The sequence below is a fragment of the Vipera ursinii genome (genome assembly GCF_947247035.1).
Source record: "Vipera ursinii genome assembly, chromosome: 5".
NCBI lineage: Eukaryota > Metazoa > Chordata > Lepidosauria > Squamata > Viperidae > Vipera > Vipera ursinii.
The window spans coordinates 23,902,900-23,910,813 of NC_139518.1; positions in this window are offsets into that span (position 1 = coordinate 23,902,900).

Consider the following 7,914-nt stretch of genomic DNA (forward strand, 5'->3'; position numbering starts at 1 on the left):
AAGACAAGCAGTTCTAATCCTGAAGAGTATCTTATAGTATCTTAGAAACTTGAATCTCATATTGTACTTGCAATGTTGTATGCATTTATGAGTTTTTCAGAATACAATTCTATAGAAAAAAACCTGTGTATATATAACAATATGCTGACTCTGTAAACCGCTTAGAGAGGGCTGTAAAACTCTGTGAAGTGGTATATAAGTCTAAGGATTATTGCTAAGTACTATAACTTTCCAAAGTGCTGAGAAGCAGAACTGTCAGAAATAAGAAAAAGATACCGTTAAGTCAAATCAGGCTTCTGGCAACTGGATCCCTGCAATTTTCTTAATTTGCCTTCTAAGTTAAATTCTGGATCATAGTGTAGGCATGTTCCTCTGCACAGTATACAGACTCTTCTTATGATACATCTGCAAAAAGCTCATTTTACAGAGAATTTATTATTTTTCCTTGCTGCATTGTGAACTTCCCACTATTCAGAGACCCTAATATTTAGATTCGGTGATATGAAGATGGCACAGAAATCAATTTTCTTGAAAGAGCGAACTAATATTTGTATTGGGGCATCCCAAGCTCCATTTTTTGAAGGAAGAACTGTGAACAAGGACATAGTGCAGTGAACAAAACTTTATCCAACTGAACATTGACCTATTATAATTCAATAAAATCACATGGTTTTAAAATGGTAAAATACATGTTTAAAGGCAGTATAATATGATATATAATGACTAAAGTTGTCAAGAGGTCTGGAGGAATACAAAAATGAAAAAGCAAATTTAAATTTGAACAGTTCAATTAATTGGCATAATTTTATTGGCCTCATAGAAAAAAGTATAAATAAAATGGACAGAGGTGCTATGAATTGCTGAGTAAGAATATTTAGTACAGGTACCATCAGATCAAAGAAGATCAAGGATGGATTTTGCCTTATGTGGTTGCTAAGTCTCAACAAAGAGCCCTAGTACAAGGAATTTTCAGATTAAAGCTATAGCTCCAGAGCTGACAAAATTATGTTTTTTAAGCTGTCGAAACAGACCAGAGTAGAAATTAAAGTGCATGTTTTTCAGCCTGAAAGACTATGGACTCAATATTCCATGGAGGAAAACAACCTCTAAAAGTAAGTGGATAAACATATAGTGGAAGGAGACTTCCAGTTTACCAATGCAGCCACCACAGAAGTTTGGAAGTCAAGCTTCATCTTCCACGTCTGATTTCGCACTGCTGGGGGACCCTGGAAAGGGTTGAAAGTTGCCCTGTAGGGGCGACCAGCAAGGAGGAGATCCCCGCTTGACCGCAGGATGGTGGTAGCCCTTCTGCTCGATCCAGGGCAGCCCTCCAAACTGGCAGACAAAAGACCAGCCATAGCAATATGGCTTGTCACTAGGCTGCAGATAGCCGAAGTCAAATGTACCACCAGGCACCTACAAAGCAATGCAGATGAGACTGGGTGACATCTATCTCTCTTCAATCCTAACTATTTTTTCCACCTGTATAAGCTGCCCAAAGTATTTTTCCCCCTGTAAGAGAGAGAAGGGAGATTCTATCCCACCCTCTAAAAACAGCAGCGACTGACTATCCAGGGAAGTTTAAAATGTTGCAAGAATAACCTGATTCTGACTGGATCTTTATCTTCCTAAAATTTGTGGACTAAAAGATTTCTTATTCTTATTGAAGATTTGGGTTTATACTACAAAAAGAAGTAAAATTGGACAAAGGATCATAAAAATTTTGGACTTAAAAACACCCTAAATAGTATGGGAGACATCTTGTGGCTAAACCTGATATTTCAATTTGTTATTGCCTAAAAAGAGACTTGGCTTGAAGCCCAGACTATAGATAAGACTGCAATCTCGACAGATATCAACTGTGAGAAGGCCAGCTGTGTTTTATACTCAGTGACAAAATTATTTTTATTCTCTGATTGTAAAGCTTTTAACTTAACACTCTACTAAGAGAATATGGATGAAGATCAGGAACAGATTCTCTTTATGTTGAAAGCAATTTATGAAACTATTCTTACAGTTACTCATGAAATAAGAAGCTACAGAAAAGAACAAGATGTCAGCCTAGATATATGAACCCAAACTTTGATTATAACTAAAGAATTAACAACAATGTAATAGAAGAAGTGGAACAATTAAGTACTATGATAGAAGATTCAATTGACCAACAAACACAGTTAATGGAAAACCCAGAAAAGAGACTGACAACATGGAAAAAGGAAAAGACTTTCTATATAAACCAGAAGAAACCTGAGGATCAAGAAGAAGAACAGACTGAAGGGAAGATAAACATTTTAGGACAACTATGTCGAGATGGAAAAATAGAGAGACAATTTGTTAGTCTTTCCTTCCAAAAAATTGGCAACCAGATGGCCTTTTCTACTTCAAACAATATATATAATAATACAAGGAGATCTATTTGATGACTTAAAAACAGGGACTTGGAAGGCGAGTTGGCAAAGACAGAAAGCTAGAATAAGGCTGAAGAAAATTGGGATTTTGACTTTTTAGTGAGAATTAAAATAGAACATACTCAAATAGACAAGATGTGTATTTTGAATACTAGATTTTGTTATGAGCTGAGATAAAGAAAACTTTGGTCATTTAAAACTTGGAAGTATAAATATTAAAAGTTAAATTTGAATATGAATTTGCTTATAAAGGTTGAATGTAAAAGTAATTAAGATATATATATATAAGCTAAAAATCTATTGATAAATGTAATGAATTTTTTTACATAGCTGCTATAACAAAATTACTAGAGAAAAAGTATTTAATGTCAAAATAAGAAAAATTTTGGTTACTAAATTTAACACATTTGGAAATTAATAGAAAATAAGAATGTTATACTGTATTATCAGTTAGTTGATGTAGGATGGTGAGAAATAGAATATATTCAAATAGATGTGTATCCTGAACATTAGATTTTGTGATGAATTGGGATAAAGGGAACTGTGGTTATTTAAAACTTGGAAATTATAAATATTAAATGCAAAATTTAAATATTAATGGGAAACTAAAAATTGGGAAAAACTAATTAGGACATTGATAGTCTATAAAGATTGAATGTTAAAACAACTAGGATATGTATAAACTAAAAATATTGATAAATGTAAGAAAGTTATTTTTATTTAATGGATATTGATATTTAATTGTATTAGTTTAAACATGAGACAGTAAACACTAAGGGGAAAAGAGGAAATATTTAAAGTAATAGTTTGAGACTTGTACTAAAGATATCTGTATGTTATTGAATTATTGATTAACTCAGCCGCCATGTTGCTTTTTAAATATTTAAATGTAAAACTAGAAAATCAATAAAACTTTTTAAAAAAACATATAGGGGAAGGTACATGTTTAGGAAACCCAAGAAAAAAAACTTAAGACCTACACTGGGATTCACAGAACAGAGTCAGCCCTTTAACTTTGAACTCCTTCAGAACAAAAAGACCATACGCTCATGCTTATTGAAAAGATGAGAAACTTAATAAAAAATTAAAATTCTCTGGATGGGTCCAGAAAGGGAAGGTGAAAAAAAAAAATCCCTGACTATTTCAATTTTTGAGGTTGTTTTATGGGTTAATCCTAATGCAAAGATGACTTAGCTATGCTAATTTTGGAGTAGGAAAATCCTTGGAACAATAATCTAGAAATACAGGTATTGCATGTAATAAGAAAAAGATTGTTTCATCAGCTGTATATAATTAGAGTCTAGTGCCACCAATTTCACTGGCTGGTAATTGGATAAAGTACAACAGTCAAATAAATCATTCTGATTCAAATTATTTTTTTAAAAAAATTGGAATGATGTTACCGGTAATTAAACCTCACCATAGTCATGTGGGAAGTCAACCCCCTCCCCCAGAGAAAGAAATATTTTTGGAAATATTTAAAAGATAGAATATATTTCCCTAAAGGATTTAAAGGCAGAAACCAACCTTACCCCCAAGTCTCTCTGTCCCAAACAGAAACCAAATCTGCAGAATTACAGATGTGTTAATCTTGTCAGAAAGACTGGAATTAGGAAATTGGGATTAGGAAGAAAGATCCCTAGAATCAAGAAAAATCTTATGAGTCATTAGCCACAGCCCCAGGGAAGCAGGATATGACCCTTGGAACATAATAGGATTTACCCACCACCATCAGGATACCAGAAAGGCACACCCAGACTCAGGTCAGAATATGTGACACAGGAAATACAAAGCCTCAAACAGGAACAGGAAACAACTCCAAACAAAAGGCTTCAGAGGGTATAAAGACCCACTCCCTACATATGTTCGCTTTCTTTTCTTCTAGAGCCATCTTTCTGTCTGGAACTCCCCTTCAATAAACTGCAACCTTCTTTCTAAAGCAGTCACCATGTTGTTTATTCCCAGCTTGGACTGAAACATGATAAAGACTTTTCCTTCAACAATCATAACTCACTTGGATAAGTATTTTATCTATGGAAGTAATCTTTAATTATAACCAGTACCTTTCCCTTGGAATGGAATCAAAGCAACTTCCTGCTCTTAAAAGCAACACATATGCTTTTACTAGCAAGGATCATATGTTTTACTACCAGGTGATATAGGATGAAAAAAGTGGACTAATTATTACTTTTCCTAAAACTAGCTTGCTCTGTGCCAAACAATTCTTGGCCTCCAGGTTTTATTGAGATCATTGACATAAGAATATTTGTCCATTTATTTATTTATTTATTTATTTATTTATCATTTATTTATTTATTTATTTATTTATTTATTTATTTATTTGTTATTTGTAAGAGTTTTTCTTGGGGGTTTTCCCATACATTCAGTAATAAATTTTCAACAAAGGTGCTATCTGAGTTTACATTGATAATACGTATTTAATTCCTAATCCTTTATTCTTTCCTGTAGCCATCAATAAAATAAGTACCAAGTTTGAAAATTTTCCATTTCTTCTTTTTCTTTCAGTCTCATAGTCAGTCTATCCATCTCTATGCATTCTAGTATTTTTTTAATTATTTCTTCATCTGATGGTATTTCTTCATTTTTCCAGTATTGTGCAAATATAATTCTTGCCGCTGTATCTTTTTCCAATAACTCTACTTTGTCACATGTCCATCAAACATGGTAATAAGTGCCTGACTTATGTTTACATTTCCAACATCTATCTGACATGTTTTTAAACATTTTTGCTAGTCTTGCTGGTGGCAAGTGCCATCTATAGAACATTTTATATAAACTGACATTGTCAGTTTGTAATTTCTTTCCCATAGATTTTGCCATTTTTCTAATTCTATATTATATCCAAAAAATTTTGCCCATCTTATCATTGTTTCTTTAACTTTTTTGCTTTCCATTTTCAAATTTAATAGAAAATTAAACATTTTCTTAATTAGTTTCTCATCAGAAGTTAACAATGTCTTCTCACACAGTTTGTTCTTTATAAAATCCATAAAGTTTAACATCTTTATCATATCTAGCTTGCATTTGTAAATGTGCCCACCATGATATATTGATACTCTGATTTTCCATTTCTTGTTTAGATTTTAAATTCTGTTCAGAGTTTAGAATATCTCTATATGTCCAGATTTTTTCAAAGTTCACTACATTTGGGTGTAAAAATGCTTCCATTGTTGACAACCACTCTGGAATTTTCAAATATATTTTGCATTTTATTTTTCCCATGCTGTTAATAATGTATTTCTTATATAATGATTTTGGAAATATTTATGGACTTTATTTTTCCTGTACCATAAAAAAGCGTGACATCCTAATTGTAAATCATGCCCCTCCAGATATAACAGCCTTTTATTTCTAAAAGTTATCCATTCTTTTACCCATGTTAATATAGATGCTTAATAATATAAAATCCACTCTGGTAGACCAAGACCTCTATTTTCCTTGGCATCGTGTAACATTTTCATCTTAACTCTAGCTTTCTTTCCTTGCCAAATAAATTTCAAGATTAATAAATTTAAGTCTTCAAAGAATTTTTTCTCAAGTTTTATAGGTATTGTTTGGAATAAGAATAGGATTTTCGGTAGTATGTTCATTTTCACTGTAGCAATTCTTCCTAATATTGATAATTGCAAATTTTTCCATTTTTCCAGATCCAGTCTTATTTGATTCAACAGTTTTGTATAATTATCTTCTTTTATCATTGAACATCTTCCTGTTAAATACATTCCCACATATTTGACCTTTTTATCTATCTGCAATTCTGTTTTTTTTCCCGACATTTGTTTTTTTGTTTATCTGTAAAGTTTTTAACCATTACCTTGGCTTTTTCTGTTTATTTTCAGTCCTGCCATTTCTCTGTATTGTTCTATCTTTCCCACTAGTTTAGGAATCATCTTCAAAGGTTCTTCTAAAATAAATACCAAATCATCAGCAAATGCTTGTAATTTATATGTTTTGCCTTTTATTTCCAGTTCTTTAATTTCTGTATCTTGTCTAATATTTCTATTTAAAACTTCCAGAGTGAAAATAAATAATAATGGAGATAATGGACATCCTTGCTTTGTGCCTTTGCTTATCTCAAATTTCTCAGTATAGTCTCCATTCACAATCACTTTCACTGTTTTTTATTGAATATTGTTTTTATCATTGTTATGTACTGGGCTCATTAGTAATACCACGTGGGTTGCTGGAGCAGCTAAAGGCTCTCCAGCAACACAGACTACAAGTCTCCAGTGCTGCTATTGGCTATTCCTAGGCGGCAATGGTTGCTTCAAACCCATTGGCTGCCACCTAGGGGCTAGACTATATATTGCAGCTAGCTGCAGCCATTTCCCTAGTTCTGAGTCTGCACAAAATAAACCATGACTTTTCCTGTACTCAGTTGTCTCGTCTCCATTCCTGCACCAAAGAACCCGCTGCACAATACTGGTGACAAAGGTGGGATCCTGCTTCCCTAAAAAGACCTGAAGTCTATGAGGGAAAGGTAGCACACGCCAGAGGGAAAAGGCATTTCCTCCCCCTCCTCTCTCAAGGTCAGCTAGCAAGCTACACTAGCGACCTTGTGCTCAGTGGACTCATTCCCTGAGCCTGGGAAGCAGGATTTGGAAGAAACGTAGGAACCAGCAAAGACAGAATGCCTAAGGTTGGGAGACTTTGAGAATTCGACGTGAAGCACCAAGAGGAGTGGCCATCCTATTTGTCACAGGTAGATAATTACCTACGGGTAAACCAGATCACGGAAGAAGGATTGAAGGCCACAATGCTACTCTGTCTGTGCAGCCCAGCAACTTTTGATTTGGCTGAGAACCTATTCGCCCCGACACTGATAGAAGCAGTCTCCTACGCAGACCTGAAAAAGAAGCTAACTGAACATTTCCAGCCCAAGATGTCTGAAATGGCTTGGCAGTTCAAGTTCGACCAGAGAGTGCAGCAACCCAGCGAATCAGCTTCAGAATTCATAGCGGGCCTGAGGCAGGCCGCACGCCTTTGCAAATTTTCAAACTTAGAAGAGCGACTATGAGTGGATTGACAGCGGGAAGGACGAGGAGGACGCGTTCTTCGTTCAACAGGTTTATTTAGTCAGCCCGGACAATAGAACAGGGGGGAAACATGCTTTATATAGACAGCTGTCAAACGGGACAGCAAATCAGCTGGGCGTATTCTTCCCGCCAAGAACAGGGGGCCAATCGGTCAGCTGTCAGGGCAGAATCTCCCCAGCGACAACGCTAGCGAGTTAGCCAGGGAGGGGATCCCGTCAGCTGGTTTTGGCGGCCGGCCGGCGTTTTGACAGCTCGCCGCCGCTACTGCGCATGCGCCAACTTTGACAGCTTGCGGCTGCCGCTGAGGGCTAGCCACGGGTTTGACAGTTCTTGTTGTAATGCGCAGGCGCGCCGTTTGACAGCTGTCAAACGGCCGCGTGTACTTGTGGGCCGCGTGTGCGGCTGCGCATGCGTTAGTCTATTGACAGCTGTCAGTGCGGCCGCGTAAA